This window comes from Littorina saxatilis, linkage group LG9 (assembly GCF_037325665.1).
Source record: "Littorina saxatilis isolate snail1 linkage group LG9, US_GU_Lsax_2.0, whole genome shotgun sequence".
NCBI lineage: Eukaryota > Metazoa > Mollusca > Gastropoda > Littorinimorpha > Littorinidae > Littorina > Littorina saxatilis.
Genome location: NC_090253.1, coordinates 33741267 through 33759116, shown reverse-complemented (window position 1 = coordinate 33759116; position 17850 = coordinate 33741267). Strand labels below are relative to the sequence as shown.

General features: G+C 40.8%; 1 protein-coding gene across 1 annotated transcript in view; it reads right to left on the bottom strand.

The window, feature by feature from the left end:
* The window catches only part of LOC138977053 (uncharacterized), a 58747-nt gene extending 42095 nt beyond the window's left edge, over window positions 1–16652 (bottom strand). The window contains exon 1 of the mRNA XM_070349963.1: window positions 16443–16652. The gene's annotated coding sequence lies outside the window, so the exon portion shown is untranslated. The remainder of the gene's footprint in view (window positions 1–16442) is intronic.
* Window positions 16653–17850: the final 1198 nt, after the last annotated feature.

Genomic DNA, 17850 nt, shown 5'->3' with positions numbered 1-17850 from the left:
TGAGAGTTCCTGGGTATGAAATCCCCAGACTTTTTTTTTCATTTTTTCGATAAATGTCTTTTATGACGTCATATCCGGCTTTTTGTAAAAGTTGAGGCGGCACTGTCACACCTTCATTTTTCAATCAAATTGATTGAAATTTTGGCCAAGCAATCTTCGACGAAGGCCGGACTTCGGTATTGCATTTCAGCATGGAGGCTTAAACATTAATTAATGACTTTGGTCATTAAAAATCTGAAAATTGTAATTACAATTATTTTTTTATAAAACGATCCAAAATTACTTTTATTTTATTCTTCATCATGTTCTGATTCCAAAAACATATAAATATGTTATATTCGGATTAAAAACAAGCTCTGAAAATTAAAAATATAAAAATTATGATTAAAATTAAATTTCCGAAATCGTTTTAAAAACAATTTCATCTTATTCCTTGTCGGTTCCTGATTCCAAAAACATATAGATATGATATGTTTGGATTAAAAACACGCTCAGAAAGTTCAAACGAAGAGAGGTACAGTAATTTTAAAGCGTGCTATGCAGCACAGCGCAACCGCTACCGCGCTGAACAGGCTCGTCACTTTCACTGCCTTTTGCATTAGCGGCGGACTACGGTCATTGTGAAAAAATGCACTGCGTTCAGTTTCATTCTGTGAGTTCCACAGTTTGACTAAATGTAGTAATTTTGCCTTACGCGACTTGTTTTCTTCTCTTCTGAGGTTTTTACCAGTCCAATATTTTAATCAGATACTGTTTATTTGTGCATGTGCATGCGTGTAAGTATGCGAGTGTTTTGTGTTTGGGCAGTGAGTTTGTAAGTATGTGCGTGCGTGCATGCGTGCGTGCGTGCGTGCGTGTGTGTGCGTGTGTGTGTGTATGTGCGTGTGTGCGTGTGTGTGTGTGCGTGTGTGTGCAGTCTTTGTTTATGTTTACAATAATTGTCTGTACATGTTAAAAGGATAGTTTGGAAGATTAGGCTCAGTCTAAAACCTTTAACCTTTCGTAATAAAGTTCTGAATTCTCTCTCTCTCTCTCTCTCTCTCTCTCTCTCTCTCTCTCTCTCTCTCTCTCTCTCTCTCTCTCTCTCTCTCTCTCTCTCCCTCCCTCCCTCCCTCCCTCCCTCCCTCAATACCTCCTCTCTCTCTCTCTCTCTCTCTCTCTCTCTCTCTCTCTCTCTCTCTCTCTCTCTCTCTCTCTCTCTCTCTCTCTCTCTCTCTCTCAAGGACAGATTGTAAGAAAAGGCGTAGCCTTAAATCTGAATCCTTGTTAAATAAAGTTCAATTCAATTCAATTCTCTCCGAAAGTGGTTACCGGGGTTAGCGATTTCAAAAATTATGTCTTGCTCGAACTATGCTCACGCAAAAATCATGATTTCTAAAAATAAAAAAATAAGAATATTATACAACAATGTCTATCATATGGCTTTATAAACAAAGATCTCGTTTTAATGCTAAAAATTGATTTACATTTATTTATGTCTTATGAATAATTTGCCACCCATTAGTTTTTCATGAAGTGTTCAATGACTAATGTACGTATCGAGTCGGTCCAAATCGAGAACTGTAACAAGTCGCGTAAGGCGAAAATACAATATTTAGTCAAGTAGCTGTCGAACTCACAGAATGAAACTGAACGCAATGCCATTTTTCAGCAAGACCGTATACTCGTAGCATCGTCAGTCCACCGCTCATGGCAAAGGCAGTGAAATTGACAAGAAGAGCGGGGTAGTAGTTGCGCTAAGAAGGATAGCACGCTTTTCTGTACCTCTCTTTGTTTTAACTTTCTGAGCGTGTTTTTAATCCAAACATATCATATCTATATGTTTTTGGAATCAGGAACCGACAAGGAATAAGATGAAAGTGTTTTTAAATTGATTTGGACAATTTAATTTTGATAATAATTTTTATATATTTAATTTTCAGAGCTTGTTTTTAATCCAAATATAACATATTTATATGTTTTTGGAATCAGCAAATGATGGAGAATAAGATAAACGTAAATTTGGATCGTTTTATAAATTTTTATTTTTTTTAACAATTTTCAGATTTTTAATGACCAAAGTCATTAATTAATTTTTAAGCCACCATGCAATACCGAAGTCCGGGCTTCGTCGAAGATTACTTGACCAAAATTTCAACCAATTTGGTTGAAAAATGAGGGCGTGACAGTGCCGCCTCAACTTTCACGAAAAGCCGGATATGACGTCATCAAAGACATTTATCAAAAAAAATGAAAAAAACGTTCGGGGATTTCATACCCAGGAACTCTCATGTCAAATTTCATAAAGATCGGTCCAGTAGTTTAGTCTGAATCGCTCTACACACACACACACACACACACAGACACACAGACACACACACACACACACGCACATACACCACGACCCTCGTTTCGATTCCCCCTCGATGTTAAAATATTTAGTCAAAACTTGACTAAATATAAAAACCTTGAGCCGTAGATCAATAGCCGTCTCAAGGAAATCAGTGAAGCACTCAGCAGGACCATTTCTTATCTCCATGTGTCGGCTTTACACGCCGTAGTAGAGAGATTAGGGAGGTTTAGATACCGCGTTACCTGTCAGCTACGTCACGTACCAGGACACGTATCTCACATGCGGGTCGCACTGCGTGTGGTGATTAGGTATGTGTTCACGTAGCAAACCCTTCCATACGTCAGCGCGACGTATGTCAGATTTTATCAAGTCCAACCATCCGAGGAGGTTGTAAGGATGCTCGATATTTTATTGAATCTTTCCTTCACGCTTCAGTCCATATTTCATAAATCTGGTTTGTATACATCGTAGTCGCCGATGTGTCAAGAACATGAACCCCCCCCCCCCCCCCCACCCCCAACAGCAAGGCGCTGAGACTTACGTCGCGTATCCTTCTGTTGACCTACTGAGTGTGCTCGCCTCGATTCACTTCGAAAAGCAGACACAGAAAGCAAAATACCGCTCGTTCAAATTTATCTTGTTGTTAAATATGTTCAGAGGAAAAAACATGGAAAAGCACCCCTGGCATGGATTTTAGTGCAAATCTGTCTGTGTCACGATGATACGTGAACACTGCGACCTTGTTATTGACAACTTCTGAGAGTTAGATACCACGTTACGAACATACCACACCCGGCCCTACCACTGCGGTTATTCCCGCTCGCGCTCGCTGTGCGTGCTTCTGATACGGACGTGATCACGTAGAAAACTGTTTTTATACGCGAAGGCAACGTATCTCATATTACTTTAAAATCTAAATATGAACCATTCAAATAAAGTATGAGACCTCCCCTTACAGCATTTTCTTATATCCTGGCGCATAAACCAAATTTTTTAGTTGTGTGGTTGCTTTACTAAAATTAAATAAATCGAGTGACCCGTTCCAAAGGCTCTGCGATATCACAGCAAACCATGAATCACGCAAGGACGACCCAAGTTAAATTTAGAAATGTCATCTCGACCAAAATACTCCGGCAGGAAGCGTGACAAAGCGTATGTTTAAAAAGTAAACTCATTCTCGCCTAAAATTAATTTTTTAAATCAATTTTGATATTACAACGTACTCTTTTGCACACGAAGAAAATAAACAAAAATAAACAAAATTAATGACAAAGAGTAAAACAAACAAAAAAGTAAGGCCTGATGGTGATTCGAACTCGACTCAATCGCGCATAAGGCGAATTCGATAACTGTTCGGCTACGGAATCAGACACCAAATTCTCGCCACTGTAATGCATTAAACAAGACGCAAGCACGCTTTTGCAACACGCCGTTATGATCGAGCATCGGTTGAAATCTTTCGCGAGCAGAAGCTCGTATTTGACCGCAATGCATCGGTGCTTAAATGACACCAATGTGTGTCCATGAGGGACATAAATCTACGAATAATATTTGAACAAGATTTATTCGAACTTGACGGTTTTAATGGACAGTGTTGGTGAAGTTACTGACAGGTAGCGACTTTACAGGAGGGGGAGGGGTCCTCTAACTTTACAGCTCGGAGACAACCCGGTAAGGACTTACCGGTGTTTCATAAATAACACTTAGCAGTTGGCGGACTTATTGAGTTTTACAGGCCAGTATATGAGTTGCAGCTTTTTCAAGAATAAATCTTGTTCAAATATTGTTTGTAGAGAGGAGCAAGCATGAGGAATCTCCAATTCTAAAAATAACCAATTCTGGTAGCTGCCGACCTTCCGCCAGACACACATTAATACCGGGGGAAAATAAATAATTACTGGGCAGTAAAAATAAATACCGGGCGGTAGTTAAACGACAGTTTGACTTTAAAGGACACAATTTTGCAGCTTTTTCAAGAATACGAGCCCAGCTCTCAAACGCATCTGTATAGTTTTTTATGACGACTAGTGTAGATCAGGCTTCGATTCAGAAAGACTTGTATTTCGGCAACAGCAGGATGACTCAGTCACGTAGCGAGATATGCGGTTCGTGAGTGTTCCGAGATTTTGTCGAAGTAATTCGATATTAACCCTGCAGACTTATGTTTTGCCACATTTAAAACACATTAATTTTTGTTGTTAATTGTTTGTTTCCATGTTGATGTGTTATGTATAATTAAACCCCCCTTTTAAGATACCCCACCTTACCCCCAATTTAAGACCTCTCCCCTTTAAGGCTTTCTTTTGTAGACTTTCTGTTCATACCCTCTGTAAACATAACCCCATTTTAAGACTCCCTCCTTTTTAAGACCTGAACTTCTCAGATTTTTGGAGGTCTTAAAAGGGGGTTTCAATGTACTAAATTGTGTTAACTAATGTTGCTTCTGGCTTCCGGTCCAGTGATTCATGTTGCTTCAATGGTTGGCGAAAGAATTCCGCAGTGATCAATACTAAATCATTGCCTCGTGAGCTTTGGTCAGTGTTGCAATTGATCACCAATAATGCTTTGGAATAAAAATGAATAGAGTCAAATAAAACAAAAGAAAGGAGAGTAAAGAAGAAAAAAAAATACCGAGCTGACAGGGCTCGAACCTACCACCTCACGACTCTAATCGCAGTTCACTAACCACTGCGCTAGAAAGACTTCCTTGCGAAGGGAAAAACTAAACTTGTTATTCAGAAAAGTTCAGAGGCAAAGGCACCCGATATTGAACTCGGTACATTACAGAAGAGGAACTTTTTTTCTTGTTTCTTTCTGGAGTATTTTTGGCAGCAACATAACGTAACAAAGCAGACACATGTCTTTAAAATAGAACCTTTTCTTAAACATATATGGGGTGATTTATATTTCTTCAAACCGGTGTCTTGTGCCTTTGCTTGTCTGAAGCCGTAAATGCAACAAGGGTCTTTCAGTGACTGTTGCTTCAGTGAATGATTTAGGTCAGTCCGTTGCTCGGTTTGATATTCACGAGAAAAACGTAGTTTGACTGTCTTTTTTTGTCTTTTTCTTTCTCTTTTTTATATTTAGTCAAGTTTTGACTAAATATTTTAACATCGAGGGGGAATCGAAACGAGGGTCGTGGTGTATGTGCGTGTGTGTGTGTGTGTGTCTGTGTGTGTGTGTGTGTGTGTAGAGCGATTCAGACTAAACTACTGGACCGATCTTTATGAAATTTGACATGAGAGTTCCTGGGTATGAAATCCCCATACGTTTTTTTCATTTTTTTGATAAATGTCTTTGATGACGTCATATCCGGCTTTTCGTGAAAGTTGAGGCGGCACTGTCACGCCCTCATTTTTCAACCAAATTGGTTGAAATTTTGGTCAAGTAATCTTCGACGAAGCCCGGACTTCGGTATTGCATTTCAGCTTGGTGGCTTAAAAATTAATTAATGACTTTGGTCATTAAAAATCTGAAAATTGTAAAAAAAAATAAAAATTTATAAAACGATCCAAATTTACGTTCATCTTATTCTCCATCATTTGCTGATTCCAAAAACATATAAATATGTTATATTCGGATTAAAAACAAGCTCTGAAAATTAAATATATAAAAATTATTATCAAAATTAAATTGTCCAAATCAATTTAAAACCACTTTCATCTTATTCCTTGTCGGTTCCTGATTCCAAAAACATATAGATATGATATGTTTCGATTAAAAACACGCTCAGAAAGTTAAAACAAAGAGAGGTACAGAAAAGCGTGCTATCCTTCTTAGCGCAACTACTACCCCGCTCTTCTTGTCAATTTCACTGCCTTTGCCATGAGCGGTGGACTGACGATGCTACGAGTATATGGTCTTGCTGAAAAATGGCATTGCGTTCAGTTTCATTCTGTGAGTTCGACAGCTACTTGACTAAATATTGTATTTTCGCCTTACGCGACTTGTTTTTAATTTACTTTGCTGTCTGGTAGACACTCGGTTTGATATGTATGCCGCTCGCACGCGTGCATACATCACCACATTGTTCTACAGAAAGACAGACAAGTCGCGTAAGGCGAAAATACAATATTTAGTCAAGTAGCTGTCGAACTCACAGAATGAAACTGAACGCAACGCAACGCAGCAAGACCGTATACTCGTAGCATCGTCACTCCACCGCCCGTGGCAAAGGCAGTGCCCGTGGAATTGACAAGAAGAGCGGGGTATTCGTTGCGCTAAGAAGGATAGCACGCTTTTCTGTACCTCTCTTCGTTTTAACTTTCTGAGCGTGTTTTTAATCCAAACATATCATATCTATATATTTTTGGAATCAGGAACCGACAAGGAATAAGATGAAAGTGTTTTTGAATTGATTTCGGAAAAAAATAATTTGATAATAATTTTTATATATTTAATTTTCAGAGCTTGTTTTTAATCCGAATATAACATATTTATATGTTTTTGGAATCAGCAAATGATGGAGAATAAGATAAACGTAAATTTGGATCGTTTTATAAATTTTTATTTTTTTTTACAATTTTCAGATTTTTAATGACCAAAGTCATTAATTAATTTTTAAGCCACCAAGCTGAAATGCAATACCGAACCCCGGGCTTCGTCGAAGATTACTTGACCAAAATTTCAACCAATTTGGTTGAAAAATGAGGGCGTGACAGTGCCGCCTCAACTTTCACGAAAAGCCGGATATGACGTCATCAAAGACATTTATCAAAAAAATGAAAAAAACGTTCGGGAATTTCATACCCAGGAACTCTCATGTCAAATTTCATAAAGATCGGTCCAGTAGTTTAGTCTGAATCGCTCTACACACACACACACACAGACAGACAGACGCACATACACCACGACCCTCGTTTCGATTCCCCCTCGATGTTAAAATATTTAGTCAAAACTTGACTAAATATAAAAAGGAAACAGGCAAGACAGAATGAAAGAACAAATTCCAAATCTCTTCTCGAACTAAAAGTTTAAGTCACTCTGCTCACAGCGACACTCACATAATGACAGCAACAGTTTCAACACGGTATCGTTGCGGACTTCAGCGCACTGTCCACGAAATGCATGATGTTCGAAAGGAGTTTTGCCCTACTTTGAGACGTTACCTACCTCTCAGTTTTAAAAACATTCCTCTGCGTGACTTATCTCGATGCGGATAAACCTAAACCTCCTTAATACGCACACGCACACATCTCTCTCTCTCTCTCTCTCTCTCTCTCTCTCTCTCTCTCTCTCTCTCTCTCTCTCTCTCTCTCTCTCTCTCTCTCTCTCTCTCTGTGGATAGGATTAAAGGAAGCATTTTATATTCACACGTTACGAGAAAATCTAGCACTGAATACAAAGAGAATTGGAATTCTGATTCAGTGTGAAGCACCTGCTGTTCTTTGACTTCATCTTCAATTAATTCTTAGTTTCCTGGCTGAAATTAAGCCTCAACCTCTCCTATAACACAGACTTACTTATTCCCATATTTATTTTCTTTGAAACAGTTCCTACCGAGGTTGTTTTTGATTGTTAGCATGCGCGAGTGCTTAACGAGGGCTTAATGTGTGCATATACCTGTTATGACGTCATACACGTGACGTTTTTCAAAACAACAGAGTGCGTTCTGGCTGTTAATAGTCTGACCAATCGAACATAAGTTAAAGCTTACAAAATGCTCAATCCCAAGGCTTTTTGAGGGAACTTGTGTTTTACACATTTTAGTAGGGTGACGTATAAAGGTATCCTTAAAAAGAAAACACGCCTTCAGTGTACACACCAAGACATGTCAGTAAAAGCCAGGTAATTTCTCCATATGTGAGTACAATTTTTGTACACTTTCAACAGTTGATTTCGGCCTCAGACAAGTAGACGCTAGGAGTAATAGAAGAAAATTAGACGTAAACTGGGAAAAATGTAATCCAATTTCAGAAAGAACACTATCATTATAACACATTACTTGTTAAAACCTAAGGTTATTATGTGAGCTTCAATTCTGGCACTCTAGTTGCTAGCATGCACTCGGATACCTTGTTCTATTAATGAAATAATACAAGTAGGCAGAAACTGAATTTCAACCTGTAAAACTGAAATTTCTAAAATCGCCACGTTAGAATGGAGTTTATTAGGACATTTTCTACTTTAAAAATGATTGTTCTCAGTAACTAGACATATCGTATTCTGTGCATATTTTTGTTGGGGTTTACCTCCAAATGAGGCTTAAATTTGTAGGGCTATCAGGCAGTGTTTGTACAGTGAAACCTACAACACAGACAACCCCCAAAATCAAATTATCAAAATCAAGGTTCCCGCATTAAAATCGACTATAATTTAAAATAGCTTAAAGGCACAGTAAGCCTCCCGTAAACCATCACAGATACTGTCAGGCTTTTACACACAGTACAAACACCCTTTCATTTAAACACTCACCGCTTGAGAACATCCTATGTGCCCTCCGTAATTAAAGAGCGAGGAATTTTCAAAGAATTTTCAATTTTTTTTTTGCGTGGTTTATCTTACCCCTGAGCCATCGTGAACCCGTGTGATCCAGTTTCCCCTTTTAAGCCGCCATTAGTATAATGGGGCTTACTGGATTTGCTCTGTCTGTTTGTTTGTTTGAGGCGGGCGGGCGGGCGGGCGGTCGGTCGGTCAGTGTTTGTCGGGTAAGACTTGTATCTCTGGGTCAATTAAGCTCAAATTTCGTGAAATTGTTAGAAATAGGGTTTGACGGGTGTATGCAAAAAATTACATTCCTAACGGTAGTCAAACAGAAGATATTAGCTTTTAACGCTTTTACAAACCGAGCCAGGGGACGAAACCCACTGACAGACTCATACGTTTGCGGGAATTCCCGCACCCAGAACTCCGAGTTACTTCCCTTCGAGTCTCGTTCTATCACTGACAGCATGCGTTGGATTAGAACTCCGGACAAAAACAAGTGTTGACCTTAACGGGGTCAAGAAGCCCGCCCTTGGTAATATGGGGTGGGACATGGATTTTTGATCGAGACTTCATGTAAATCTCAAACACCATAGATCCTTCATAACGACCGATTTTTGAAGAATTATTCCGTAAATAAACAAATAAATAGTGACGTCATTTGAACTACACAGTCTATATGTGGTGGGTTGTGGACGACCCACTTTTGAATTAAAGAAGGCATTTTACTTTGTTTATTTCTATTTGGATGGCGTGGGTTGTGTAGAAGGATACTTTTTATGTTGAATATTTCTTTAGAAAGTATGGGCCGTTCATGAGTAATATCATTGGTACTGTGAAGGTTAAGTGACGCAAAAGTGTGTACGTCATTTACTTTGGAGAGAGGCGGTAATGAGTTACTTCCCTTCGGGTCTCGTTCTATCACTGACAGCATGCGAACATGCGTTGGATTATTAAGCCGCCTTGTAAAGGGTGCTACTGGATCTGCTCTGCCTGTTTGTCCGGGTTTCAGGTGTTTGTTTGTCTACGTGTAAAGAGCTCGGTCAATTTTTTAAAAAATTATTTATTTATTTATTCATTTAATTTTTTTTAATTAATTCTTTCTAAAATTTATTTATTTACTTAAAAAATTTTTTAAAAATAATTTATTCACTTAAAAAAAAATTCTCCCTCCCTCTGTCTGTCTGTCTGTCTGTCTCCGTGTCCCACCCCCATATTACCAAGGGCGGCTTCTTGACCCCGTTAAGGTCAACACTTGTTCACAATGTAGTCGTCAGTTAGTAATTTGAATGCGACTCGATGTGAGCTTATCTGCAATAGCACGTTATTATGTACCTCTGACTATGCACGAAACAAACGGCTGTGGTTCACAAGAACTCTAGCGATGGCTTTTGACTGTTCAGAGGAACTGGCGATAGGCATAAACCGTCGTCTGCAACGAGAACCACGACCTTGCGTGACCCTGCTTCCGGGCTTTTCTTTTTTCAAACTTTCAAAACTTCGAATTGTACTGATCTTGTCTTGATGAAAAAAGAATTCTTTTATGATTTAAGAATGTTTGTGTAACAAGCTGTCAATTTATTATTTAGATTTTAAAAGTTAGGTCTAGCGCCAAAAACGCACCACCGTCCGATTGTCTACTGAGACAATCCGCAAAATTAATTCTTTAAAAATTGCTCGCTCTTTACGTAGGGCACCTAGGATGTTCCCGTTTGGTGAGCGTTCAAGTGGAAGGGTGTTTGTACTGTGTGTAAAAGCCTGACAGTATCTGTAATGGTTTACGGGAGGCGTACTGTGCCTTTAAACAAAACGCGTTTTGCATGTCATTTAAAAGAACAGTCAAATGTGTATCCAAAATAGTCAGTTTTGGTCACATATCTAGCAATGACGATATGAAATACTGAAGGATGTAGGTGTCATTTTTGAGTCCGTTTTCGCGGGTAATGAGACCGGAAAAAAAACTCACCACATTTCAGAAACTCCTCAACGCATTGCCTTCAAACTGTCAATTACACACGCAATCAGTTTAAAGACATTTGAGACATTAGGTCTGCTGTAATTTGACATGCCAGAAAGAGTTTGTTTAATTGTCGGCGGGTCTTAAACGGAAAAAATTAACTTTCTGTAATCTTCAAGAACAATAACACATGCGCCACATACTCAAATTTCATGTACATGTTTTATCAGACATGGGTTGTATGAGGATTTGAACGCGAGAGTAATCTTTAAGAAGTAGGCTCTTCCACAGAGCTGAGTGCAAATATCAGCCTACGCCTATCAAATCTCACTGCTGACAAACTTGACTATGGCTCTTGAAAGAGCATTTTCCAAGAATGTTCCTAACCTCTCAAATGACTTAAACTTCCGTGTGTACTTTACGACATGTGTTAGCACAAATCATCGAAAGTTTGATGGCAATGCGTGAAGGAGTTACTGACATGTCCCGTGTGTTTTTTTTGTCTCATCAGTTACCCACTTAAACGGCTTTAAAACTGTCTTATGGCTTCTGAGGGGAATGACACCTACACCGTTCAGGATGCCATAACGTCCGTGTTGTTGAACAAGATATTGTTTTGGCTGTTCTAATTTTTTGTCGATCTTTAACGCGGGAACCTCATTTTGTGACTTTGATTTTGGGGGTGTCTGTGTTGCAGGTTCCACTGTATAGACACTACCTTATGTAAACTAATTCTGTTTGCTGAATATGATAAGGGAATGAATGGGCTTTTCAGTCATATGACTGGTTTTACAATACACGACCTCATCGCGAAGATCTGCCCTGACGGCCAGTAGTAAAGATCAACACATTTTTGATAACACGTGATTTTTGAGGGTGTGGCAAATGTCACGTAACCTCCAACGAGATCCGAAAAGACACCAGGAAATGCACCTGGTTCATTCCCTGTATACAGGAAAAACACCTACAGGAAGTGCTCCTGCAAGAAATGCCCTGACTGGGTCGACTTGGACCCTTTCTGCTGCCGGAACGCGCTGTGCAACTGTCGGTGGAAGCAATGAAGGAGCCGTGCAGGTCCGGTTTATGTGTGTGTGTGTGTGTGTGTGTTTAGGTACTATTTGTTTTTAGCAAATACACCTGCCATTTTAACGAAAGTCAAGTAAAAAGTAAATTTTAAGGGGCTTATTGTCCGTCAGGTCTTAATTGCCTACATTGGACATGAATTGGTTTATACGATTCGAGTTTTTACGCCCTCACGGCTTTTGATGTATGCGTGTTTAGGTGGTATCAGCCCTCTGCACTTATGGTAGAATGACCAAGATCTTTAACGTGCCATTGTGGTGACACGGGGGTGGGAGATGGATACCGTCTCTGGGTCTGCACATAAAGTTGACCCGTGTCCGTCCCGGCCCGGATTCGAACCAGCGACCTTTCGATCACAAGTCCAGTCCTCTACCACCTGAGCTACCCGGGCCCCCTCCCGAAAGTCAAGTTTTGACTAAATGTTTTAACAGAGAGGGGAATCAAGATGAGGGTCGTGGTGTATGTATGTATGTATGTATGTATGTATGTATGTATGTATGTATGTATGTATGTATGTATGTATGTATGTATGTATGTACTAGAATGAATACCCGCTTCGCCGGGTACCCGGCTTCGCCGGGAAGAAGTAGAGCCGAATGATACCCGGCTTTGCCGGGAAGAAGTAGAGCGCGGCCGAATACCCGGCTTCGCCGGGAAGAAGTAGAGGAATACCCGGCTTCGCCGGGATGAAAGCGTTGTGGACAGTGACCTTCTAAAAATAGTAACGGGAATATCCGGCTTCGCCGGGATGAAAGCGTTGTGGACAGTGACCTTCTAAAAATAGTAACGGGAATATGGATTGACGCCACACGAAGGAAGGGAGATAAACGCAAAACACTGGAGAAGATAAGGAAGAGTTACTGGGAATGGATCTGGGAAGATGAACAGAAAAACCAAAATCGGTTCAGCGCTGCGCGCTGAGAGCGCGTGTTGAAAATTCTCATCGACCAGGTTGTGTCCGGGGTCTACCTGAATATGCCCACCAAATTTGAAGCAGATCCATCGAGAACTTTGGCCGTGCATCGCGAACACACACACACACACACACACAAACACAGAGAAGCCGTATATATAGAGAGATAGATGTACTAGAGGAATACCCGGCTTCGCCGGGGTGAATCGCGAGACAGAGACAGACAGCGTGGCGGTTCACCACAATCACCTTTGAAGGCGAAGTCCTCTCAAACGGGATTGAGAATTTTAGAGCTTATTTCTAAGCCCTATATTATCTGTTTTGGCTTCTCAAATGCCAGAACATACAGACAGACAAAAGCCGCCAGACCCCATCACAAACAGAACTCTACAATCCACAGGTGTTGCCTCCATACTCCATGTGTGTGTGTGTGTGTGTGTCCGCGATGCACGCCCAAGGTTCTCGATGGATCTGTTTCAAATTTGGTGGCCATATTCAGCTACACCCCGGACACAACCTGGTCGATGAGATATTTCAACACGTGCTCTCAGCGCGCAGCGCTGAACCGATTTCGGTTTTTCTCTGGATCCATTCCCAGTAACTCTTCCTTATCTTCTCCAGTGTTTTCAGCGTTTATCTACCTTCCTTCGTGTGGCGTCAATCCATATTCCCGTTAACGTTACTATCTTTAGAATGTCACTGCACTGTCCAGAACGCTTTCCTTGCGTAAAAGTGAAAAGGTCGAATCAATTTATAGCCACACGAAAAATACACTGTCATCTATCTCTATATATTTATAGATATATAGATACATATACAGTACTAACCCTTATAGCACGAGCTCGGATAGTACGAATTTCGTCATAACTCGACTTTTTTCTGGGGCCCTGCAAACTGCTCTCTCTTTCATAGTAAATAAATTATTGATAACTCGAAGCTTCATTAAGACGAATATATTGATAACTCGATGTTATTTCACGACCCCTTGACCCCAAAACAGCCCACATAAGTCGAATAAATGAAGAAAATGAAAAAAATCTCACCAGAGTGACACCTGAGTAGTATTCAAATACATGTAGGCAATCAAATGCTGAATGGAAACAAACATCAGAGCCCACGCTTTTATACTGCTAACAGAGTGACACCTGAGTACTATTCAAATACGTACTGTACCACTAAGTACATGTACGCACACTGAACTGTTACCAACAATTTCGCTGAGGCTGAGCTTTTAGAGATTTTTTCATTTTCATTTTCTTCATGGCAGTATACGTGTGTAAAAGCCTGGGCTCTGATGTTACTGTAGTTTTCATTCAGCATTTGATTGCCTACACGCTACTGCCACATCTTAACATGGACGGAACACTGGGACACCCTCAGCAAACTGGAGCAAGACTTGGAATCTTCCCACCATACCTTCATGAAGCAGAAGAGCATCAAGGACTTCTTCAACCATTAGTTAAACGGTATGGTGACTTTGTATTGTAAAATTGGATAACTCGAATTCTTTCTAACTCGAATTAATTTCCCTGACCCCTGAAGTTCGAGTAAACGAGGTTGCTCTGTATATATATATATACGGCTTCTGTGTGTGTGTGTTTGTGTGTGTGTGTGGGCAACACCTGTGGATTGTAGAGTTCTGTTTGTGATGTGGTCTGGCGGCTTTGGTGTGTCTGTATGTTCAGGCCTTCCTTCGAGAAGCCATAACAGTTATTCTCAATCCCGTTTGAGTGGACTTCGCCTTCAAAGGTGATTGTGGTGTTTCGGCACTCGGTTACATTTGGCGTCGTCGACAGCGATGGGACTCGACATGAAATGTTCAGGCCACTGATTCATTCCACCTGGGAGGGACCTAAGCTTGGCGGGTCCATGGTTCGGAACTTTGGGGACAAAGTTCATTCAAAGGGGGTCGAGTGTGACAGGGAGACTACCGTCGCCCTTCACAGCAGACTCTGCAGAGTTGTTCGCCTTAGAAGTCACTTAACACAAATTTGACAATGTATTGTCAAACACGGAGCGATATCTACTCACCCGACAGACGATGCAAGCATTTGCTGAAGCTTAGTAAGCTAAGTTCAGCGAAAATTGTGATTTAAGGGGGAAACGAGATCACAAGAATTAGATCACGTTTGCATTCTCTCATTGCATTCTCTCCTACACACGTATAAAGCTCGCAGTTTTGAACATGGCGTCCAAGGGCACAAAGAGAAAAAGAACAGAAATGACGGTGCAAGACAAGGTTCGACTTCTTGATCGCTTCCATAGTCTGACAGCAAAGAGTGTTCGGGAAGCTGCAACTTTTTTGGACGTCTCGCATTCGTTTCTGTACCAATCGATAAAAAATGAAAGAAAATTTGGGCTTCGGTTGCAGAAGGGTCAACGCCAAAGCAACGAATAAGACAAAGAAGTGGGAAAGACAAAGAGACTGAAGATGGTTTGCGAAAGTTTGCTGTCCACTTGCAATCACGCAACGCACCCGTCAGAGGTCCCATCTTGTGTCAAAAAGCTGTTCAAGCCATTGCCACAGAGCTGGGAAATTCTTTTTTTTCTGTTTGATTTTTTAAAATTTTAATTCGGTTAATAAAAACTTCGGTTAATAAATACAAATGTGCCCAGTCCCGATGTGTTTTTATTAAGCGGAGTCTACTGTAATAAGTTTGCTCATTAAAGTTGTCATTTAAAATCGATTTTTCGCAAACAGATTTAAAATAGATTGCGTTGTATTCCTCATCTTCTCCTGAATTCAAAAATATATAGATATGTCATGTTTACTCTAAAAATATGCTCAGAATGAAAGGAAACAGGTTCAGACGCGTGCTTCGCGGAGGCGAGCGTGAACCGTCTTGGTCTTCGGTATGGTTAGCCGAGACTATCTGAATGTAGTCTCTGCGATGATTGGATTGTGGTGTTGATCTTGACTAAATGTCTTTAAATCGCTTCACGCGACTTGTTTTTGGTTATGTGTGTGTGTGTGTGTGTGTGTGTGTGTGTCACGTGTGTGTGTGTGTGTGTGTGTGTGTGTATGTACAGTGATCGGCATGCACAAATGAAAAACACAAATATGAGCAAATACGGTCAAACCGGCCGCTTTGAGTCCGTTCCACTTGATGAATACAGAGAAACGAGATACGGACAAACGAGAAACGGTCAAACGAGACTACGGTCAATCGGGAGTACACCGCCGTGACAGGGCACATAACATCTGACCTTCCACAGCTTTATTTTTTACAAGACGCGCATTGTGGCCCGCCAACTACCTCACACTTCACTTATCGCTTTCAGGGCGGGTAGATCTGTAACAGTGTATACCGACTCCACTATCATTCTTAATACTACTCGTTCGTGTCATTAAACAGTAGCAGCTTTTCCTGGCATTGCGAACATTGGCAGTCTCTTTGTTTTTGGATCGACTCCACTACCATTTTTGTCGAAGTGCACGTATTTCACTTGCGCCTATGTCAGTGCCTCAGTGATTACATTAGTAGTATTTATTAGTCGGTTCCCGAGCCTATCCGTTTCTTCTGTGTGTCTGTCGACCCGCGGTACCACTCAGTATTCAGTGCTCAAATTATGCGAGAGAGAGAGAGAGAGAGAGAGAGAGAGAGAGAGAGAGAGAGAGAGAGAGAGAGAGAGAGAGAGAGATATTTTGCTGCGTGAAACGATCGTACACGTCAGTCCTGCGTTCGCAATGCCAGGAAAAGCTGCTACTGTTAAATGACACGAACGAGTCTTACCTTTTCACGACCTTTCACGAAGCAGACGTGGCGTGGCAGGGAGATGAGTTCAGTGGGAAACTGGAGATGTGAGCCTTCACAGTCAACGATGATTAGAATGTCACTCTAGTGTTACACGGGTTGCACACAGCAAGCCTGCGTAGAAAAAAGCAGCCGAGCGCCGTGGGAAACAGAACACAAACACACACGAAAACAACACGCCAGTGCACAACGCTGTTTGACGTGTGCTGTTGGTCATGTCGTCTGGGCCTGGGCTTGTTTCTAAGGACGCCGCGCTTTGGGGCGCGCTGCGTCTACCCGAGTTGTAGGCGTGGTTGGATGAGAGAGGGGCAGGGTAAAGCGGACTGTTGTCTCGCTTTATGCACAGGATAGTCTCCCATACATTATTAATGTACAGTAAGTACAATTAACAACAAGAAAATTGGTTGATTAAAATCAAACATGGCCGAAGCAGTGTTTTCATAAAAGAAGCGGTATTGTACGAACACATGTTGTATTTGGGTTACGGTGTTGCAGAGTATTTGAGTACAGCCGCACTCGCCTAAACGAAACACGCTTAAGCAAAAAACTCGGATATCAGAAACCAAAACCAATTCCCCGCCAGACCCCCCTCTTTGTAAGACTATTTCTAATTCGGATAAGCCAAACTCTGTCAAAAAATAGCTAACTCAAACACGGATATCTCAAACGTGATTTTGACAGATAAGCCAAACTCTAAACACTGTCGGAGAGACTTTTTTCTTTTTTCTTGAAAAACACGTCAGGAAGATAAACATATTTCGTCACGGATATAATTATCCTACGGAAACGTACACGTCTCCTGTTTTTGAGTAGGCCTATGCGGGGAAACTGATGACGTGTAGAAGGAACAGATCTGTGTGAAGAGCAAATCTACCTGAGGAATGTATGTGCTCATTTTGAGTGAGTAGTGAAGATCAAACCACAATAAACATGCAGCAAAACAAAACATTTGCCTACAATCTATTTATCCTACATACGTGAAAGAGACACTAATGAGATATTAATCGTTCAAATCACACGTGTGTATATCATGTAAATGAGGTCATGTCAAGTAAGTCTGGCAGGGACCTGTTTTTTCACCAGCTTACGATGCCAAAGTCACCAAGACAAACGTCATTATAGAAGAAAAAAAATGCGCTCGCTAATTTCCCTCGATGAATTCTTTAGAACCAACACGCCACGCCACACTTTCCAGAGTGACGTTTCTTCGCTTTGAGTTTGACGTAATAAATTGCACGATGCTTTAGAAAAGATCGAGGTTCCAAAACAAGCGTCTTCAATTTGGCTGCCTCGACTACGGGACGTTTTGAGTAAAATACACGTAGGTACAGTATGTACGATAAACAGAATACTACATGGCTTGCTAGCTGTGTCGTACCAGATTTAC